This window comes from Cyprinus carpio, chromosome B9 (genome assembly GCF_018340385.1).
Source record: "Cyprinus carpio isolate SPL01 chromosome B9, ASM1834038v1, whole genome shotgun sequence".
NCBI lineage: Eukaryota > Metazoa > Chordata > Actinopteri > Cypriniformes > Cyprinidae > Cyprinus > Cyprinus carpio.
In genome coordinates this window covers 22,493,541-22,515,141 of record NC_056605.1, presented here as the reverse complement: position 1 = coordinate 22,515,141, position 21,601 = coordinate 22,493,541, and the positions used below count along the sequence as shown (strand labels likewise).

The 21,601-nt window shown below is 36.3% G+C and overlaps 1 protein-coding gene and 1 non-coding gene across 5 annotated transcripts in view; one reads left to right on the top strand and one right to left on the bottom strand.

Annotated features, from left to right (window-relative positions):
* ncam2 (neural cell adhesion molecule 2) overlaps positions 1-21,601 on the top strand; it is a 187,999-nt gene that overhangs the window by 89,053 nt on the left and 77,345 nt on the right. The window lies entirely within an intron of this gene.
* LOC122138566 lies at positions 1,219-1,376 on the bottom strand. Its single transcript, XR_006155684.1, has one exon. It is a non-coding gene; the product is annotated as a U1 spliceosomal RNA (small nuclear RNA).

Below are 21,601 nucleotides of genomic sequence, written 5' to 3'. Positions count from 1 at the left end.
TGCAACAAAGTGAAGGTTTGTATAAATTATGGCACAGTGCTCTGTTCTGTGGACATTTTCAAAGACATTACATCTATCTATCTATCTATCTATCTATCTATCTATCTCTATGCTTGTGTGTGTATAAAATACATTTTAATCAAAAACAGTACATTTCTCTTTTTATAATGGCTGTATCTTATCAGCTATAAATATACATTTTGCTGCCACATTATCAAGGTAATATTTTGATTGAAAATAAAAGTGTCAGTCATAAGTCTTATGGGGCTGTTCAGAGTACAGAGTACCCTTCAAGTGCTCTTGATGATGGTCACTTTTGCATGGAACTGATTCTATGACAGGTGGGTAGGTCTTGAAAAATAAGAGGGTTTTGGTGATGTCAGCTGTAAAGAAAAGTCATTCCAGAGGTAAGGAATGTTATTATATTTTGATAAACGATTACAAAGACCAAGATTTTGACAGGAGTTTTGTCTCGCTCTCTGACTGCACAATACGCCTGTATTCTGCCATTTTTCATAGCTTGAGAAAGACTGGCAACCCTAACATTAGCCACTGACCGCACAGAAAACCCACTGAAGTGCACATTTGTGTCATACATATGTCAGTGATGTAACAGTTGTTGACATGCTTGTTTTCCACTGCATTTTTTTTAGAAAAATACAACACCGAAACTGCTCTTAAAATGTAATCTTGTGGAAATTTCAGTGTGTAGAAACTTAGAAAGTGGTTGTCAGACTTTTAAATAAGTGAGTTTAAACTTAACTGAAATTAGCACTCCGAACTGGATGTACTCTACAATGTGTTTGTTAGCTTTATTGTGAGCTTACAGAGAAGGAAAACTCATCCTGTGTGTCCTTCTTTTTAAAATTTTCACATTTTTAGTGTCTTGTCCATCTCTCTGTATGTGAAAGTGAAGTGAAGGGACGTGTGGCCAATTATGGTGGCCCATAATCGGAATTTGTGCTCTGCATTTAACCCATCCAAGTGCGCACACACACCAGTGGGCAGCCATATTGCTGCGGCGCCCGGGGAGCAGTTGGGGGTTCGGTGCTTAACTCAAGGGTCTCACTTCAGTCACGGTATTGTGGATGGAAGAGAGCGCTGTACATTCACTCCCCACCACCTACAATCCCTGCCGGACCTGAGACTCAAACCCACGACCTTCGGATTACAAGTCAGACTCTCTATCCATTAGGCCACGAATGCCCCCCAAAAATTCAGGGGGAACGTAATCCCCAACTACCATAAATTATGCAGTCGAGATTCCCACATTTGGGTAATTTCTCAGGGGTCAGCACGGCCCGAGTGAAAAGGCAGAGCCTCGCTCTGGGTGAACCACCTTCTTGATCATGGTGTCTCCCCTGCCAGGTAAGTAACTTTTGTAAGTAACTCTAACTCTGTAGTAACTCTTGTTGGTTGGTCTCATTTTTAGTGCATTTCTTCTTTTCTCCTTTAATCTATTCGGTGCAGTGTTCCGTTGTATTCTCTGAAGTCCGACAGAGAGAGTCTGACGTTCAGAGTTGCGGATGACGATGTTGACTCGTTCTGGCTCAGTGAAGAGAACTGATCTGAGCAGAAACTGAAAGCAACAATATTGATCTATTTGGCTTGTGGTTTTATAAATTATTTGGAGCCATCTAAAGATACAGAAACCCCACACTGCTGCTATTAGGATATGATATAAGCTGTGTTGTTTGTACAGGGCAAAAATGGAAACTTAAGACTGAGTTGCACAACACAAACTCCAGATTGCACTTACATGGCAAATAAATTGACTTGAGGTTCGACTTGGACTCCGAAATGAAATATTTCCAGTGAATATTGCAACACTGTTCAGATACAAGAGGATTTCTCATGCACTCTCTGATGCTGGCAAGATTATATGGTTGTTTGCGGCTCACAGCAGGTACTGAGATAATACACTTTATGATAACAAATCATAAAACAAACCCTATTTGACGAATTTATGTATGTGCTGTGGAGGAAATTTATATTGAGTGACATTTAAAGAAATTGCTAGACAGAATCTAATATTTTAGATGATAAACTATTCAGTGTGCATGGTATTAAATATAAAATGTTTTTTTGATTCAAGTACTTTTTCATAGATACATATGAGCTAATGAACAAAAAAGAAGAATCCTGCAATTAATACATTTTAAAATGTATGGAATTTGTTTTCTGCGACAGGATTTATAGCGGAGTAGATATAACCTTGCATATGAGTGACAAACATTGTTAAAACATCATGCTTCTGTTCTTATTTGTGAATATATTCAGTCATGAATTCACCAATGAATTGATTTAGTCTCGTAGTATACAACTAACATTTAAGAACAACCTTCAAACAGTGGCTGATGCGAGAATGCGTACAGTCGATATTTGAGCTCAACATTGTCTTCATATTGATTCTGCTGCTCTGACAGTAGTGAGAGAGGAAAGTTCTCTAGATGCAGAATGAGTAAACTTTCAAATGGACTTTGGATTTATGTGCTAAGTTATTAAAGAAAGACCTTGATGCAGTGATTGTGAGGTTATTTGCATCTTATTCCCTCAATATAATAGCTTGCAGAATTTGCATGTGTGTTTGAACCGAGGGGAAAATTCAGTCTCTAGAGGGCTTGTTGATTTAATATATAAAAGAAAGAACATATTTATCTTCCATTAGCCACAGATGGTGAAATCAAACTTTGTGCAAATGTAAGCATTTTTTTAGCTGTACTGTCACCTATTCATGACCTTAAAATCACAAAGACCACTGAGTCTTTCTGCAACTAAAATCAACATGAGCTGTTTTATTTCTGCAGTAAACACGATTTTGTTTGTTGTTTGTTGCATAAAATAAATAAAAAATGTTATTTAATAAAATAGAAAAAGTTATATATATATGCTGTACAGTAAATAATGAAAAGCAAATATTGTACATAGATATTTAAATAATATTTTTATTTAGAAATGTCATATTTCCAATGTAAAATGGGTCGTGAATGCCATTTGATGTTGAATTTCCATTCAAATGAGAACATTTCTTGCAAAAGCAATTTACAGAAAGTCTCCAAAGCTCTTACTATTTCTCAAATGCTCTTCTGTCTGTCTTTCTTTTTTTCCTATCCATTTCTCCCTCTCACTGCGCAATTGCTGAGCTGGCAATTTTATCTCTCTAAGCTTGTTACTGACTATATGCAGAATTCCCACAATTCTCCCTGTTGTGTTTCCGAGCTGACTGATTATAGCAGGTGGGCCAATGGCATCGTCGCCATCTACGTGTTTAGATGAATGCACATTATAGAGATGTATCTGCATATTGTAGAGATGCATCTTTGTACCACACAGCCAATCTCATTTAGTTTTGTGTATCATTAGTCAAAGTGATGCAGATTAAAAATCCTGCTACTGTGCAAATGAATGATTAAACACTCAGAGCTGTTCGAGTTCCATTTAAAGGACAACAGGGTCATTTCGTTCAAGCTCATTAGTTACATTACAGGACACATGCAAGATTTACAGCCTTTTTTCGGCTGCTGCGGAGAAGAAAGTAAATAATGGATCAGGTGATGGTGGTCGGGTGGGTTGTGGTTGCAAGTCGGTGGGCGTGTGAGCCTGGAGATTCGTTTTGCAGACAGGTGCCCTGTGGTATTCAGCTCTTTGACCTTCTCACATGAAAGTGTCTAATAGCTGACTTACCTCCTGTATTATTTACCGCTAAATGACTGCGCTGCCAAATCAGCTCGCAAGGCAATTAAACCTTCACGTAGACTCGAATCCCCTCCCTCGCTGACCCAGTAGCTTAATTGGGGGTCTATAATCACGCTCATTTCCTGTTCTCAGAAATACAATTACACCTGTGGCTCTGCCCTTTTAAACCAGGGCTGATCTCCTCACACATCACACTGGCTCAATTCATCTAATTTATCAACCATGCAAGACAATAGGATTACACCCTGCTGAACAGACTCACAGCCCGTTAATGAGTCTCATGAAAATCATTTGCAGCTGAGATGAAGATGAAAAAAAAGTGAATTTTGGTGGAATTTAGACAGGTTTTTAATTCACCTACAGCTGTGGTTTGGAAAGTTTAGGGTTGAGGTATTATAAGAAGGCCAAGGGAGGCCAGCCTAGCTCAGGGTGAATTTTCATTTCATGCCGACTTATGCTGTCTGTTCTCTAAATGCATCTCATTGAACGATTCATCCGTACAGAAGTTTAATACTTTATTTTTATTTTATTTTTTTGCTTAATCATTCGAATCAAAATGTCTTTACTCAATTTTCTTTACAAAATCCTCGCCCTTCATTTTTTTTTATTTTATTTTTTTTTTATTCGATTTCTGTTGTACTTGGATGTACTTTACAATAAGGCAGAAAAAAAGGTCACTACTTCCACTGCACAGCATAATCACAATCGTACACCTGTGAAAGTTATTTTGAATGAAGTTTTTTGTTTATGAGGGTTTATTTGAAGTGATGAAATAACTTAATTTTTGGGAGAACTATCACTTCAGAATTGCTTTTTACAAAGCAGTACCATTGTTTATTTTATGTTTATTTTGGGATTTTTGAAAGCCATTGGTATGTTTATAACTAAAATGTTTGTGTATTTTTCCAACAATAGTGACTGTTCAATTTTGTTTAATTTTCTTCCCTGTAACGTCACACACGTCTTGATTATCTTTGTTCACTTTCCAGCAAAAAGGTGAAAATAATAAACTTTTTTATACCATTAGTATTATGTGCAATTTGGCCAAAATAATAAGAATAAAATGAAGATTGGATTATGAGGTGGGCAGTTCCTTAGTAAAATTTGTAGCAATTTATAAATGAAATACATTTTGAAAAGTTCCCCAAAACTGCCTTTCAGTTCCTAAAAGTGTTTTACATTCTGTTTTAAAATCCTAGATTTTGTTCACCATTGTTCGTTTTCTGAATCAGACGTGTAAATGTCGTTCTTAAAATATTCATTGAAGGAGAGAAGAATGTTTCAGGTGTACTGTTTTATCATCAAGTATGCACCTGGCTCTGATTCTCATAGGTGGAGAAGGTCCAAGGGTCCAGGACCAGGTGGGCTGAACAAGTGACACAGTAATGGATTCATGGCAACGGTGGCGCAGTAAGCACCAGGTGCAGCTCATCACCACTAGTGCCAGTGTTATTGTATTTCCACTTCCATCCTCTCAGGCACACATTGCTGTTGTGAAGCTGAACGTGGGCCAGTGGTAGAAGAACCAGGGTGGCTAAATCCCAATTTGCATATAATCCCTTCTATATAGTATAAAAGAGTCAAATAAGTACATTCCAACTTTTTGAAAAGTGTCAAAGTTACTGGATGTGATGTAGTACTGCTAATATTTCGCTAACAATTGTAGATGTTTACCAGTACCTCATTCTTTTTGGAGGGCTTCTAAAAACATGCATGTTTCCTATTTAGCAAGATACTAGCCATTACAAATGCAAATTGTTTGCAGTAAAGGAGTCTGTGGTAGATGAAGTCGTATGACTTTCATATTTTCCTTTTACTACATACTAAAAAGTATGTACCGTTACTAGCAAAGTACTTTTAGTGCATGCAAATTGAGTTTCATGCCATGACTGGAGGGTGTGAAGTTCCTTCGTCACACCGCCCATGTGTGAAATGGCTTTCTTCAGAGTTGGGCTTCTGGACTTTAGATGATCTAGTGCCCAGAGTCTGACGGGCCAGAAGGGGGGAAGAAATAGGAAGATTAGGAGACAATGACAGAGAGAAATATCCATGGTGAGGGAGAATGAGTAGAGGAAGAATGTCAGAGGACAGGTTGGGCATAACTCTGCGTGTGGTGAGGGATATAAACTGTCCGGCAGGCAGGATTCTATGGGCCTGAGGGATGAGAGGAGAGCTTGTGCTCTGATAGGATGTGATAACTACCGTATATCAACCACTACTAGATCAATACTACAGCACTACTGCACATACAAACACCCGGCGTGGCCACATACACGCCATAAAACACTGAACAGTGCTAACTCCAGCGAGTGATCAGTCTCATCTCTGTCCATGACATGAGGGATCAATATCACCCAATACCCTAAAACAATCTACTCTACATTTTGAATTTAAATAGCCATTTTTCAAGTCCATAATCCAATAAGTAGGTTACTCACACATACATAATGTATTTTAATGGATGTTTTTGTAGCAGTTACATATATTTTAATTACATATATTTTAGTTTTAACTAAAGGTAGGGTAGGCTTATATATATATATATACATATATATATATATTAGTTGAAAGTCTCTTAATCCTAGCAAGGTATGGAATGTTGATACGAAAAACTTGTTTCTTTCAAATGATAGGCTAAATTTCAAGATAAAGTATTCTTAATTAAGGTGTTGAACTTTTTATTGAATGTGTTTTTTTTAAGTGATAGTTTTTTAGGAGCTGTATCATGATTGTTGAGTTGAAAGCATGATCTGGGGAAGGGATGTTTTCAAATCCTGATAGCCGGTAGGTCAATAATGGAAATGATGTGGGAGAGTTATGTTTTATAAGTTTGGTTTTTTGGTAGTTTTGGTAGTTGACATTAGTTGAGCAGATACAATATGCCATTGGCATGGAAAAACAATGTTAAGGGTAAGAAAGAAAACTTTGAAAGAATTAATGCTCAAGGGAAAATTTGCTGTGGTATTTTGCTGTTTAGATTGTTAGTTTAGAAATGGAAAAACAATGTTAAGGGTAAGAAAGAAAACTTTGAAAGTGTGTAGCCCACTAATTTTTAAAATCTGTAATTTACTTAAGTATATTTTGTTTGAGTATTGTACATTTACTGAGTAAAAAAAAAAAAAAACGCTCCGCCTTCACAATTTTTTTGCAGACACCGCTACGAAACCCGTCATATTCTGAAGTTGAGCGAAGGAAATTAAGTGAACCCCTGGCCATATTTATCTGTTATGATTGTTGAGTTAGCAGCTTATAAATCTCGACTAGACATCAACCCTTCGTAAGCGTGTAGAGGTAAACTAAATAATTGCATCGTTGCATTGGTGGGTTAAAATGAAGCTTGACATTTTTTTCAAAGTGGTGCGGTTGCAATATATATATCGTTTGCGATAATATCATAATTGTTTGTTTAAATGATGTGTCGCGCGCATTAAGAGTGCATACTGATTCACTGTTTTGTCATCAAATGCATTTAGTTCACAAAATTGAAGATATGGGGCAAAAAAAACGTACATATTTATATCATTTCATATAGTAAATTCAAAATAAGAATGTGACAATAGTAGATATATTTTTTTTTTTTTTTTTTTTTTTTTTACAACGCAGTTAAATTAAAAGACTGTTTTAGACCTATTGCCTGTTTTTGCTTACAACAAAAAATAATCCAAACACAACCACCAAAGCAATTGTTTTGCGTCTAGTGTTTTCGTTCCTGAATGAATAAACCTAAATGATTCGGTTCAAGTGAACAATTAACAGTGACTTGCTGACACATACAATATGCCAGTATCTTTTGCATTAATTTTTTATAATTTCAAATGAGTACAAAAACAATGTTATGTCCTGGGTAAATCTAAAAGAAAGAAAATTTCCTCTGCTTTGTTTGAAGAATTTGCCTGGTAACAGCCAAATGGTAATATTCTAAATAACTGAAGGGAAAATTGCTGTAGGTCCCAGGGGTACTAACTGGAGGGCCGTAGCCCTGCAGAATTTAGTTCTATCCCTGCTCCAAGCACACAAATCATGTAGTTTTATAAGCCTAAATGATTAGATTAGATTAGCTGGATCAGGTGTGTTTAATTAGGGTTATATCTAAAACTGTGCAAGTGGACTGTGGCCCTTGAGTTTGACACATGTTTTGCCTCCCAAAATGTTAACTAAGTACTTTTTACATAAATGTTCTGTTTCAGTAGATTTTTAGAATGTCCATATTATTAATGGCCAAGATCGCATATGTTCCAAACTGGCCATCATTCCATATTATTCTGGCCAAGATCGCCCACTCTGCAATTAAAGTTACACTATTACTGCCCAGGGAAAGCAGGCGGTAAACAGAATTTTATTTCAAAGTGATGTTTGTGTACATTTTATAGGGATCATGGCTGCAGGGATTCATGACATGACAGGGAAGAACTTTAAAAATGGGCAGTGTAGCCATGTGTTTTTTTAACATTTTAATAAGTCAGTTGAGGTGCCTACTGAACCTTTCATAAACAGCCCGCAAGATGGAAAACTGCGGCATGTGAATTGCCTTTAGCACTAATTTTTGGATGTATTTGTGACATTAGCAGATTTGCATAATCTTTATTGAATTTGGGTGGTAAAACAATTCAGTGGCCATAATTAATTATTAATGAAAGAATTGCATATATGTATCCAAAGTTCTGTCAGGAGACACTAGATGGCACAGTCTGATAGTTCAAACTCAATCTTTCATAGACATCATCTCATGACGCAGCTGATTGTTTTTGTATCAGTAGTCAAAAACTCACTGCTCAACATTCAAATAATTGGCTAGTGCTTGCTGTAGCAGTTGCAGCGCGCTTCAGAAACCCTCCACCTTCCCCAGCTCCACCTGTAGATCTGCAACGAGGTGATTGCTATATGGGGGTTATTTCATTTATGTTATGTGTGCAGCAGCAGTTTTTCTTACATGCTCACATCAGGATGTTGTGGATGTATTGGCAGTAGCAAGTCTCGTACATATATATTATTTATATTACAATGTTTCAGTATTTTTGTAATTTTGTAATTATAGTTGTTACATACAGTATAAGCTGTGTAATGTCAGTGATGCCATCTTAATTTGACTTTTAGATTGGAAATGCAGCTTTGAATAATAATAAACGTTCTTAAAAGAAATGTGTTAACAATCAAATGTGCCAAATAAAGAATTAGAAGAATTTGACTTGTGCCACCTCATGGGTAATTCATACCACAATTCTAGAATGGCAAATACTGAATCCCATAATTTGAGCAAATACTAGAGCATCCATTTCAAAGTGGCGGTAAACAAATTGGATCTTGTTTGTCACCAGAAGAAAAAATATCAGAGTTTACCCCTTCAGGTAAACATTTCATTTTCTATGCTAATGCTAATGTCATCAAAGCAGACCAGTCTGAATGGAAATGGTCTTGATGCAGGCACAGAGAGAAAGAAATAGGAAACCCAGCAGAAATGGGAAGCCCTTGGTGCTTAATTGCCTGGAGGAAAAGGGAAAGCAGAGGGAAATTACAATGTTCCGTTATTGCGGCCCATAAGGACAGACGTGTAGCTGTCAGGAAGCAGTGAGGTGTGTGTGACGCTACACTGACGGACTGCCTCTCTGACAGCCTAATCTCCATCAACCTGTCTGTCTGCTGTCACACCTCCACTGGAGCTCTCTCTCTTTCTCTCACACTCTTCTTTCCCACCTTTCTTACAGCTGCTCTGCCTTTTGCCCACAATTCCCACTGCATCACACTTTTCGTTTTCTTGCTTATGGCCTTTTTTAGTGTACTTTTTTAGTGCCTACCTAATAATAAGTTTGAGTTTTTGAAAACTGCTGATGTACACTTTCTTTCAGTCTCGAGCCCAAATAAACACATATCACTTGGGATATATTGGAATAGGATATTGTAGTCTTGATTTCCCTATCAAGACAAAGCGTTTGGTCTACCACTGAAATTAAATATTGATTTGAATGGTACAAACAATTTTGTTTTGTGTATACCCACTGTACTCCATGCTTTACTGACAGATAAACATGATTTGTGTAGAATATGAACTAGTTTAAGAGGAAATATTCATAACTTGATCAACGATTGTGATGATAAAAACCTCTGTTTAGGCAAAATACATTTGCACACTGCATGATGGGCTACTTAATGCCATTTAGGATAAGTTTAAATTTATCGCTTTTTCAATTTATTTTCTCCAGTAAGGCAGTGGCTTCAACGAGGGGGAAATGAAAAGCTTTAATTCATATCTAGGGGCTCTAATTTGTCTAAGTACATAAAATCTTAGGAAAAGCTAGCCAAAGACAGGGCACTGTTTAATGAGAAAATTGTTGTTTTGCATTTTGGCATTATAGATGTGATAACTTTGAGTATTAATGTTTTTTAGGAAGCACATTAAACCACCTGTCTTTTTCTCAAGCTTCTAGTTGATGTGTGAAAAGCCCTGACTTTTCCAAAACGTTTCATTTGTCCCCTGGCGACAAAGAGGTAGTTCAAAATTGCTGATGTTTTGTGGTTCAAATTATTGTTTTCAGGTTGGACAAAGGGTTTATATCGGCATAACCACCAGCAAAATTACAAACAAACTCTTATTTTACAGTCACATCTCGTCATGCTTTAGTGTACGTGGATAACATGAATGCATGCGGCCTTATCGCTCTTTTCCTCTGTGATAAATAGACTGCATTCTGGAACAATAAATAACCCCCCTGGAGGGCAAGAATAGCAAGCCAACATGACAATCATACCATAATCATGCATCCTGCTGCACATGTTAACATCTTTTTACTTAAACATATCCTAAATGCTCATCATCTTGCAGTTCAGGAGAAATTCATGCAAAATACAGTGTTTTTTAAAAGAAATTTAGGAGATTTTATGGAAGAGTTCCAATTTGTCTAGAGATTACAGTACATCTTGTACAGTGTCACAGTATAGTTTTTGTTATATATATAACTAAATTGGTTAACTGAATATAAGCTAATTGAATTCTCTTGTTTCTTTCTTTTTTTTTTTTTTAATTCAAGGTGCTAAGATTTATCTCGCCTATTGCTTCGCTGATTCAAGCCTGATATTTATATTAATCTCGCTAAAGCCAGCAAATTAAATAAACTTCAAGCTATAACCAATCATGTGTTTAATGACCCGTCGCAGTCTGAGCCAAATGCTATATCACATGGTAAGACATTCATTGGTTAATATTCATTGTATTGCCAGGCGGCTACACTTCACTTGCCAGAGAGTTAAGCTGGAGTCACAAATTACTTTGGACCAGGCTATGAATATAAGCAAGAGGATATGATGTTGGGGTATGAAACTCTATGATGCCAACTCTGAACATTTTGTCAGGTCATCAGCTCACTGGTACAGACTTTAAGATCAGAGATAGGTGTCAGACAAAGGTGATGTGCAAATTGTGAAGTGATGGTGGCTCCAGGAAGGTGGTTGGGAGCCACTAGTCTACTCCACGTTCAAGGAGTACTGCAAGCCATGCAGGTTAATTGTATGCAGCAAGTTTGTTTGTATTATATTGTCTAAGGTCAAAGTTTCTCAAGCTTGAACTTTGGTACACAAGATTTTCTTGATCACATTTTGATGTTCATATGCATATGAATTTTGATTCATTTTTAGTTTCAGTGTGCAGTGTGCACAGACATATAAGTTGTCATTTAACACCAGGGTTGTATCCAGTTAATTTAATTCCTGCAATTTGAACTGAGATACAGTAGACAGGATGCAGAATTGCAATTTAAATGTAAGAAAGTATAATGAAAATGAACTGAAATTCAAAGAAATTCAGGCTGGACTCTAATATGTTTTTTAAACCAGAAAAGTTTTAATGTCCACTTGACAAAACCATTAAATCAGTTAACGCAGTAAAAGCGTTTACATTGTTACCAAAAAAAAAATAATAATAATTCTACAGTGCATAAAAATGAATGAAGGAAGGAATGAATGAATGAAAGAATGGATGCTTTTCTTTTCACTTTCTATTTAAAGAAAAATCCTGAAAAATATATCAAAGTTTACACAAAAAAAATAAAGCAATACAGTTTTCAACTGATAAGAAAAAGTGTTTATTGCACAGCAAATTAGCTTATATTACTGTTTTTACTGTATTTTTTAATAAATAAATGCAGCCTTGCTCCGCATGAGAGGCTTTTTTCAAAACCGTTTAACAAAATCTTACTCACCCCAAACATCTGAATGGCATGTTTAATTTCAGTTCTTTAAATGGCCCTTTCTGACATTCCCATTCAAATTCCGATGAAACTTTGTGTGGAAGGCCAGTTATTTGATTCTGAATTACCACAACTCTGGTTCGAGTTATTATTCTGACAGACAACAAAGAGCTTTAGCTTCTTTCAACAAATGCTTGTTTTAAAATCTTTAAAATCTAACAATCACTGTCTGTAATCACTCATGTGAATACTACAGTTGACTTTCTAAAACATACGTCTGAGTGAGTGAGATGATGTCTATGAGGTATATGGACTCTGCAGAAACTGCCTTGTCCCACTTACCATTTGAACAGTTCCATCTAAATGCCAGCATGAGTACCATTTCCTCGAGCCCTGAGAGGGCCAGGGCCATTTTACACTTCATGAACAATAGGAGCTCTCATCATACACATGTTGAGTCGATTCGACTGGGCTGCTGCATCACAGAGGTCATGTTTCCCATCAGGACGCTCCCTGTGCTCGATGTCGCCATGACCCCGGGATTTAAAGGGATTGTGGATAGGTCATGAAGCAAGAGCAGTGGGTGCTAATAATCATATTTCTGAGAGGAGCGGCAGGGTCACTGAGCTCCTGTCTAATCAGGGAGATTTTTGGAGTGGATTCTCTGGTCAAAACTCCCAGTGTGCTCTGCTTTTTCAAAATCCTTTGAGTGTTGAACTCTTAACCCTATCCAGAATGAGCCGGAGTGTTTTGCAGGTGATATGGAAGAGCCAGAGTGAGTGAATGCGATCCAGATGGGCCACAGGATCTTCAGAGGATGTGAAATTTCGTTGGTGTTTTCACTCATTTCACTTTATTATTTGGCGTAGTACATTTGCATCATCAATATATAACACTGAGCATTATCAGCAGAATATTTCCCATACTGTATCTAAGTAACAAGAAGAAAAAGGCAGCAAAAACAGGAAGCATTACTTTTTTTGCAATTGTTATTATTCAGATTCTTCATCTATTTCTGTTTCTTTAGTTGTACTACCAGAATGTAGCACCATGATATTTACGTCACTAATGGATGAAGAATGTGTGCTATGCTGCCTGCGGAAAGTAATTTCAGAAGAGACAAGCAACAATAAGAAATGCAATATACTACAGGCAAATTAAAGTCCTGCATCAAGTAATAGCTCACTTTCAAAAATGACACTAAATTACCTTCATACAAATTGCAAACCATACTAGAGTCCACAAAAACAGTACCCTAGATGCCTGTTGTCAAGTGTACTTGTGTGTGTGGCACACTTTTTTCAGTTACTGGTAATTTATTATGTATATAGTATCAGATGATATTGTTACAATAGTATGTAATCACGCATGCTCATTCCAAACTGTAACTTACAATGTTGCCTAAATTTATTTTTTAGTGTTTTTATTTTTCTTACTCTTTTTATTTTAGTTTTTAATGCTGGTTTAGTGTTGATCTAGGAGGTGGACCAGCAAGGCCACTAAAATGTGACTGGTGAAGCTGGCCTTCCAAGAAACCAATGCTTATAGTTAGTTAAGAGGCACACCAACACTCCATAATGGCAAACTGCATTCAGAGCACATCATAGACTTCACAGCTTTTAATGAAAGCAAAAAGTGATTGGTTTCGGTGATATATAATGCATAAAGTGTGACAACCATCATTTATTATTTGTGAACCTTGGTACATGTTCTTGTTAAGCACTGTATTACTAGCACAGCAGAACATTGATAAAGCTGAGGAGAGAGTTTGCCGTGACCCTGCATTTTATCTGCTCTCTGCCGCTGAGACGAGGGTTAAGAGGGTGGCTAACAAGTGCACATTTTTGTCTTCTTGTTTAAGTTACATTCTGGAGAAAGGGTTACAGCTTTCTCTTGAGAGGCCATTAGCAGTGTGTGTGAAAGTGAAAAAAAAAACAAAATGTTTCCTTCTTTTTGGCCATTGTTTGACATCTCTCTGGACCTCTCTTGTCATCTATCCATCCATCCATCATTACTGTATATCGTTCTTTCTGTCTAGGTGTAATAGTTCAGTATTATCATGGTTTGCTTTGTACTTTTTAATTACATTTTTTTTGTGAGAAGTCAATGTCTTGTATAAACATTGACAATTTGTATAAACTAGAAATATTTATCACACAAACTAAATCAAAAGAAAAATAAAAAAACTGTAATTATGAATAGTCTTTTATTTAAATCCATGTAGGCTATTTAATTAAAATCTTTAAACACAAGCAGAGATTAAACTGATGGAAAAATAAACGAATTTCTAAGACCCCAACTGAACAGTAATAAGGAAAAAATAATAATTATGTATTTTAATTGTAAAGTACATGTATCTGTATATCTTTAACTGAGAGCAGCTGAAGCACATAGTATAAAATAAAGGCTTCCCTTAGGACAGTAAACACTGTTAACAAAACAGTGCTATTATGGAGACAAAAGAAGCGTTGAAGAATGCTGACACACATCTCTCGCTGATAGATTACCTGAAATTGTATTCAATATATCAAGTGGATTTACAGCAGGAACAGACATGACTTCCTAAAGAATGGAACAAACTTTATTAAGCTGTTTCCTCTGGATAGAGGTTTTGTTCAGGGATTTAAGCAATAATTGTTGTTCAGAGAGATAACGAAACAGCTGTAACGGCACATCTCTGTACATTTACAGTGATTTATCTGACAAATAGGCTTAGAGAATTGCTCCAGAGAGAGAAATGCAATGAGGCCACTGCCAGAAGGACAAATGAGAGCTTTCCTTCAATGTGATTAATCTGCATGCACACTCAACAAATCTCCATCAGCCGAGAAATAGGGCACTTATAAAAAGTAAAAACTAGCCACACATGACGAAATATGGAAACATTGATCTCATTTTTGTCACTTTGAGGTGAGTCTGTTTATCACAAAGTTTATTTCAAACACTTCGTCATTCAGAGTAAGGCCATATTTATGTCGTACTTGGCTTGTGGATAGTCCCTGCCAACACAAAGGTAACTCTGCAACCTTTCGAATACGAATAAGTAAATCTTCAATAAAAAGGTTTGCAGACTTTTAGGGGAAAAAATGCTTTCATCAAATTCAAACACTTTGTTAATTATAACTTGATTATTTAAACAATGGAATGGAAATTAACAGAATTCCCTGCAGGACTAATAAAGTATTTTAAGTTTTCCCGTACTTGAAGAAGGATTGAGAGCTAGTCAACACAAGGACGTCAACTTGAAATTAATTTAATATTTATTTTAATAAACTTTTGAAATTGTAATGAAATTATGCCAGTCTTTTTTTAGAGTGTAGTTTTTAATTTAATTACATTTAGAAGAAAGGGGAGTGGCAAAAATGGCAAAATATATATATATGTTTACTTAAAATTAATAGAGAGATATTTTTAGAATGTATTATTTTATCCAACATTTTAGATGTACAACTGAATGCACCATTTAATCTTTAATATCAGACATTAATATATATATATATATATATATATATATATATATATATATATATATATATATATATATATATATATATATATATATATATATATATCTTAATTGTAACCTTGTGCAAGGCACTTCGCAGTAGGAGAATCCAGTTTGCGCAACTAGCTACTTGCAAGTAACACTATTGACAATAACTAGGTTGTTTGGCTCTTTGTAACTGTTTTCTACAAATAAAGGTCACACAAGAACCAGAGAAATGGCTTATATCTGTTTGGTGTAATGACAGATTTACACAGGATCAGTTACTAGTTGTGTTATTTATGAAGCAGAGAATGAGAGCAAGATAGAGATAGACATGGCGAGAAAGACGCCAAGAGACAAGGCACCCTTGCATGGAGTGGAATATCAAATGCGGTGAGGAGAATGATTGCGTATTCGTCTCAGGCTTTTGCTTAGTGAGACTGGCAGCAGAGATTTCTGATTGTTGATCAGAGATATGCCAGAGTCCATGATCGAAGTGTCCAGACCTGACACACAGACGAGTTTGAGACTCACAGATTGCACACAAACACACTCACACAGGAATAATTCACTTCATTTCTCACTCTCATTTTGTTCCAGTTCCGTATTCTGTTAATTTTCAGTCTTGCACAATAGGAGAATTTTGAAGAATGTTCAAATATATATATATTTTGCCATATAATGTTTATTTTAAAACAAGATAAAGCATCAATATTTTAGCTCCAATCACCAGACATTTAATTTTTTAATGTTTCTTTTTTCTTGCTAGCTTTCTTTCTTTTGTTACATCGTTACACTCAGTGTATTTTTCCCCTTAGAGTATTGTTTGTGCTTACAGAACAGGCTGGTTAGGCATGTTAGAGGTGTGAAATGGGGGGTCATGCTGGTTCCATTCTCCTCCTTTCCCCTCCTTCCTTTGACATTCCTCCGACAGGTTGTGGTATTGCAATGGTGGCGATGAATGGATTTGGTGTGTTTAGGGTGCATCAGAAAAAATGGGATTTTATGCAAATGCTTCTTAACACGGGGTGGGGGAGCATAATCGGCATGTAAACTTGGCAAAAGGACACTGGGCTTATTTCACACTGGGAGAGTCAGATTAGCTGTATATTAATAATCCCTCTTTTTGGACAGAAATGAATGTGAAGGGAGATTATGAAGGCGAGGCGGAGGTAGAATATCCCATATTGATATTTGCATCTGAATCTGTTCTTGAAATTGAATAGCCAACATGCTAAACGGAAGCCCATAATAACTCAATCTCAGTGTGAAGAAAACAGTTTCACAAGCTAATGAAATGATAGCTGTCCCACCTTTTCTGTGAGACCTAGCGTTAGCCCATTAATTAGCTTGTTTATGTCACTGAGGTTGTTTGGTGACTGAATAAATGTTTCACAATCTAGGGAAAATATGTGAAATATAATAGACTGTTAGCCAGTCATTATGTGAAAATATATATATATATTTTAAATTCTCTTTCATTCATCTCTTTGACTCTTGAGGTTTCTTGTCCTTCTGAGTGATGTTTTCATTTTCTTGCTGTAACTGGAGACCTTTCACCTCTAGCCATCTTTTAAAAAGTTTATCTCCTACGTTAAAGTAATACCAAAGTCGCACAGGGCGATATTGCTACTGTGATCATTTTTAGATGCAAAATGGTGCCAATTAGCTATTCCGACTTGTATTTTTATTACAACACAGAGAAACATGAAAGGAGTTATTTGGGAGATAGGTTTAGGCCTACTAGGTCAGTTATACAGAATTACCTGGATAAGCGGTCATTGTTCAGAATAATTAAGTACTGAATACTGTAATTGACCAATTGGAATACATTATTCCAAAACAGCATTTTTACAGATTTCTGTCAACTTGAAAATGTGTAAATTGGGTGAGCTACAAAAGATCTACAAGATAGCACTGGATGTGATTTTCTTCTAATCAAGTTCTGTTCAAATATCTTTCCTTGGCCACATCAGCTGCCTTGCTGTAATGCAGAAGCAGCTCCTTCAAAGTCTTTACACTGCTCAGCTGGCGTAAAACGTTTGATTTTTGCCTTTTATTGACTGACAAAGCAGAGAGACGTCAATGCATGTTGAGGAAAAGATGAAGCACAGACATCAGGGCATGAAGTAGGCTGAAACCCACATTGAACACATGACCTGTTTATATTCAATCTTCTATCATGGGTGTCAGGTGAGGCTCTACAGCTGTATAGAACTGAACCAGAAGCTTCTGTTTCCTCATACACTCAAGGTCTTGCCTTGTACTTCAGTACAAGTGTATGTGTGCTTCTAGGAAGGTTAAGCAGTGGCCCTTTGTGTGTGTGCGGGCACACGCCTTGAAATTACCTTTAATAGAATGAGAAAGTAATGCATGCCTCTGTTTATCCTGCTTATTGTTCTATAACTACAGTAGCTGTCAGAATAACAAATGCAGGCAGTTGAGCGCAATACAACTGCACATTCATTACAGTGACGCTTACCACAAAGGAGCGCAGTCATTTATAGATCCATGTCAGAGGTTTTTAGCCTCTGTTTTGAGCAAATACTCACCCTTCTCTCTCAATGTATGTCTTTTTCAATACTTCTTTCATGTCTGTCCATTTCTCACACTCATCAATATCCTCAAGTAAACACACACTTATTAACCTGTCCATTAGCAAAGAGAGCATGTTTCTCCAGCTCTGGCTGCCATGATGATGAGTATGCAGATTACCCATCTGCTGCTAGGCCTCGCTCTCCAATCTCTCTCTCTCTGCCTCACTTTCTCTCGGCCTCTGATTAGTAAAGCTCATTGGAAGTCCATCTGTCCTTCAAAGCTACATCTATCAGAAGTTGAATGGGTTGCTATTGCTACACAGTTCCCAAAGCATGTTCCCAAGTTGAATTTTTATAGACTGTGGAAAGCTTTGTGTTTGTATCATGAGGGAAGGAGGAAGTTGCTTGATTTCCTGTAGCTCTGTCTTAGTCTGGATCAAATAACTTTCGCATTGATTTCACTGACATTTTCTGCAGGGTAAAGTAGTTTTATTGCTCCTGTGTATCTCAGACTTCAGTGGACTTCTCATTTACTTTATAGTGAGGTATTAACGTTGTCTCTCAATTTTTCTTAAATTTTTTTATATTTAGTAAATAGAAACAAATGAGGAAATCTTTGACATTCAATACAAATGTATAGTTATAAAGCTATTGAGAATAGCCTAGCCCAAGTAACTCTTTGATTTCATGAAGATATCATCATGTAAGACATTTGTCATTTCTGAAACTCTAGAAACATATATGAGTTTACTTTTCTACTTCAGTTTCACATAAGAGGGGAAGATGTTATTATTATTTTATGTGTAAATACACTTTCTTATTAGACAAACTCAAGATTATTTTATTTTCAATTAGAGTGCCCCTATTATGGATTTTTGAAAATTACCTTTCATGCAGTGTGTAATACAGCTCTAAGTGAATGAAAACATCTTGCAAAATTTTAAATCTGAAAGTGCACTGTGTATAAAGTTATCATCTATTAAAAGAAAGTGTTGACTCTGAATCACTGAAACGAGACGTTTTTAAAACGAATCCCAAGGCGTTTCATTTATACTTCAAAATGAAACATTAGCATATTGCCCGCCCACGTGTTGGTCTTTTCTCATTGGTCTGAATGAAAATACAAATTTATTCTTTGCCACTAGTTGCCGCTTTTTGAGCAGTAAAAATAGCTGTTTCCCTGGTAATGCTGTGCACAAAGCAGCACTGCGCTCACAAACGCTGCTTTATCAGGCATTACAGGCATGATGAAATGAAAATGAGACCAATCAGACCAATCACAGCAGATTATCATCACATTTTTTTTTTCGTTAAAACAAATGAAAAAATAAATAAAATAAAATAAATAGACAATGAAAGTGTTTTATGACCTTGCATGCATGTCAACCTGTTGCTGGGGACTAGGGCTGTAGTTAACCAAAGAAATGCTTAGTCGACCAAAGTCCTGTCCTGCGCAACGATCAGTCGACTAAAAAAAAAAAAAAGACGCGATGTTTTGCATTTTGATTGAACATTTATTAAACAATTGTCATAGAGCATTTATAAAACAACAACGAAAAAACATCAATAATACATAAAACTATAATAATAAAACAATTCTTTGAAAATTAAGTGATTTTTTTTTTAACTGCAAAGTGAGGAGCTCTGTCCTAGGTCTATAGTGACAGTCACAATCGTGCACCTGACCACACCACACGCTACAAAAAATATAACTGCTAAAACTGCCAAATAATGAAAAGTCCTAACAAAAGCTCTTGTTTATACAGGCTGTATATTCTTCTTTACTTTCAAAGCTATGGGTTAACTTTGATCCAGCCGATCTAACGTTAGGCGTTTTCAAACAAACACACAAGAACCCAAATAGCCTAAAACACGCCTGTGGCAATAAAATATATAAACTTTTCGACATTAGACGTAGCAAGCTGTCTGACACATAGGTCATATTGGTCGTTGAGCTATGGTAAGTTAGCTTTAAACCGCATAGCTTGCACTCCACAGTCTTGTCGTCTTTTTTTGTAAAATGCAGCCAGACAAAAGATTTAGATTTCTTGGACATTTTGTCAACTAAAGCCAAAACAAGTAGCGTTCTAACTGAATGAATACAGCAAACCCACCTATATTCCTTACTGAGCGCGAAGCAGCAGTGCTGCCAGACACCGGTGCGGTTCCCGAGTGTTCATGTGGTGCGCTAAACTGTGGCGCTGTTATAAAATAGCCTAAATTAAAGCATTTAAAGTTTGGGATAAAACATAGGCTAATTATATTTAGAATACAGTAATATATAACTGCTAATAAAGGAATAAATATCAAGGAGTAAATCAATGATAAATTTCTTTATTGGTGAAAAAAAAAAAAAAATTATGCAACTGGTCGACCAATGAGAATGTCAGTCGACCAAGACGGCATCGACCGATTAGTCGACTAAACAACTAAAGTTGACAGCCCTACTGGGGACTCCCAAAACCAAAATATAAACCTTTCATTACCCATAATAGGGGCACTTTAAATGCCATAGCTGTTTAGGAAAAACAGTTGATATATTAAAGAGAACTCCTTTGTGAAATCATTGTAGGATTTCAGAATTGCATTATTTATGGCGACCTCAGATGTCTTAAAGTCTTGTTGTGCCTTGACTTGAACATCGTGTATAAAGAGTTAGCAGCCAACAGGATAAGCCAGGCTTTGCGTTTTAAAAAAAATTCTAGACATGTCACAGACCAAGTCTGCCATCACTGTTTGGATATGGATATGCTGCTGTAACCGGTCATATATTTTTCTGAGGCTCAGCCTTGTGTGCCCTCTCAGTGCTCTGCCACACTGCTGGACAGATAACAAGTTTATCCTTCTTTATAGTCAAACTTCACAGAGGGCCCAGTCAAGCACACAGACAACTAAACCTCTTAGTGTCCTCTCAACCAACTGAGTCTGACACTGGCACTGCTGCTGGTGCAGTCAAGCATGTGGCCGTGCAGCGAATCACTGGCACAGACCTTTTAGGTAGATAGGCACATGTTATGACATCTACTGCCCATGGCTGCTCTCAGGGAGGCCTCGCAAAATCTCTGACATTTTGAGACTCGGCTTGAGCAGAACCAGTGAAGAATGCTAGAACGTAATTAGTTCAGGAACATGCTTCATTACTGTTATTTCATTTGATCTAGGATAATTGGTATAACATTGTAGAATTGCTGGCCATGGATAAGTACTGTTGAGAAAGAGAAAGGAATTGGCAAAATTAATGAAAAAACTCCCCTTTAATTATACAACTGCAGATGATTTTATAAAATGTTATTTATATATAATTAAACAAAAATGTTATTTATTTATTTATTTATTTATTTATTTATTTTTCCATTAGTAGAGGTTAAAGGAATGTTCTGGTTTATTTAGTTAGACTGTACTGGTATTTTGTCTGTTATCATAGAAGATATCTTTTATCTTCTATGATAACATCTTTTTAGTTTAGAAATGTGATGCTTCCATTTTTATTTTTTCTTAGATTAGAGCAAAACTTAACTAAATTAACCTGAATGATTATAGTTTTGTCTTCTATAGAGCTGTTTTTGCTTAATTTGATTTGATTTTATTATTTATGAATTTTGCAACACATCAACGCTGTTATTGAAGCGAATTAAGGTGCCCCTATTATGCCATTTCCAATATTGCCTTTCATGCAGTGTGTAATGTAGCTGTATGTGAATGTA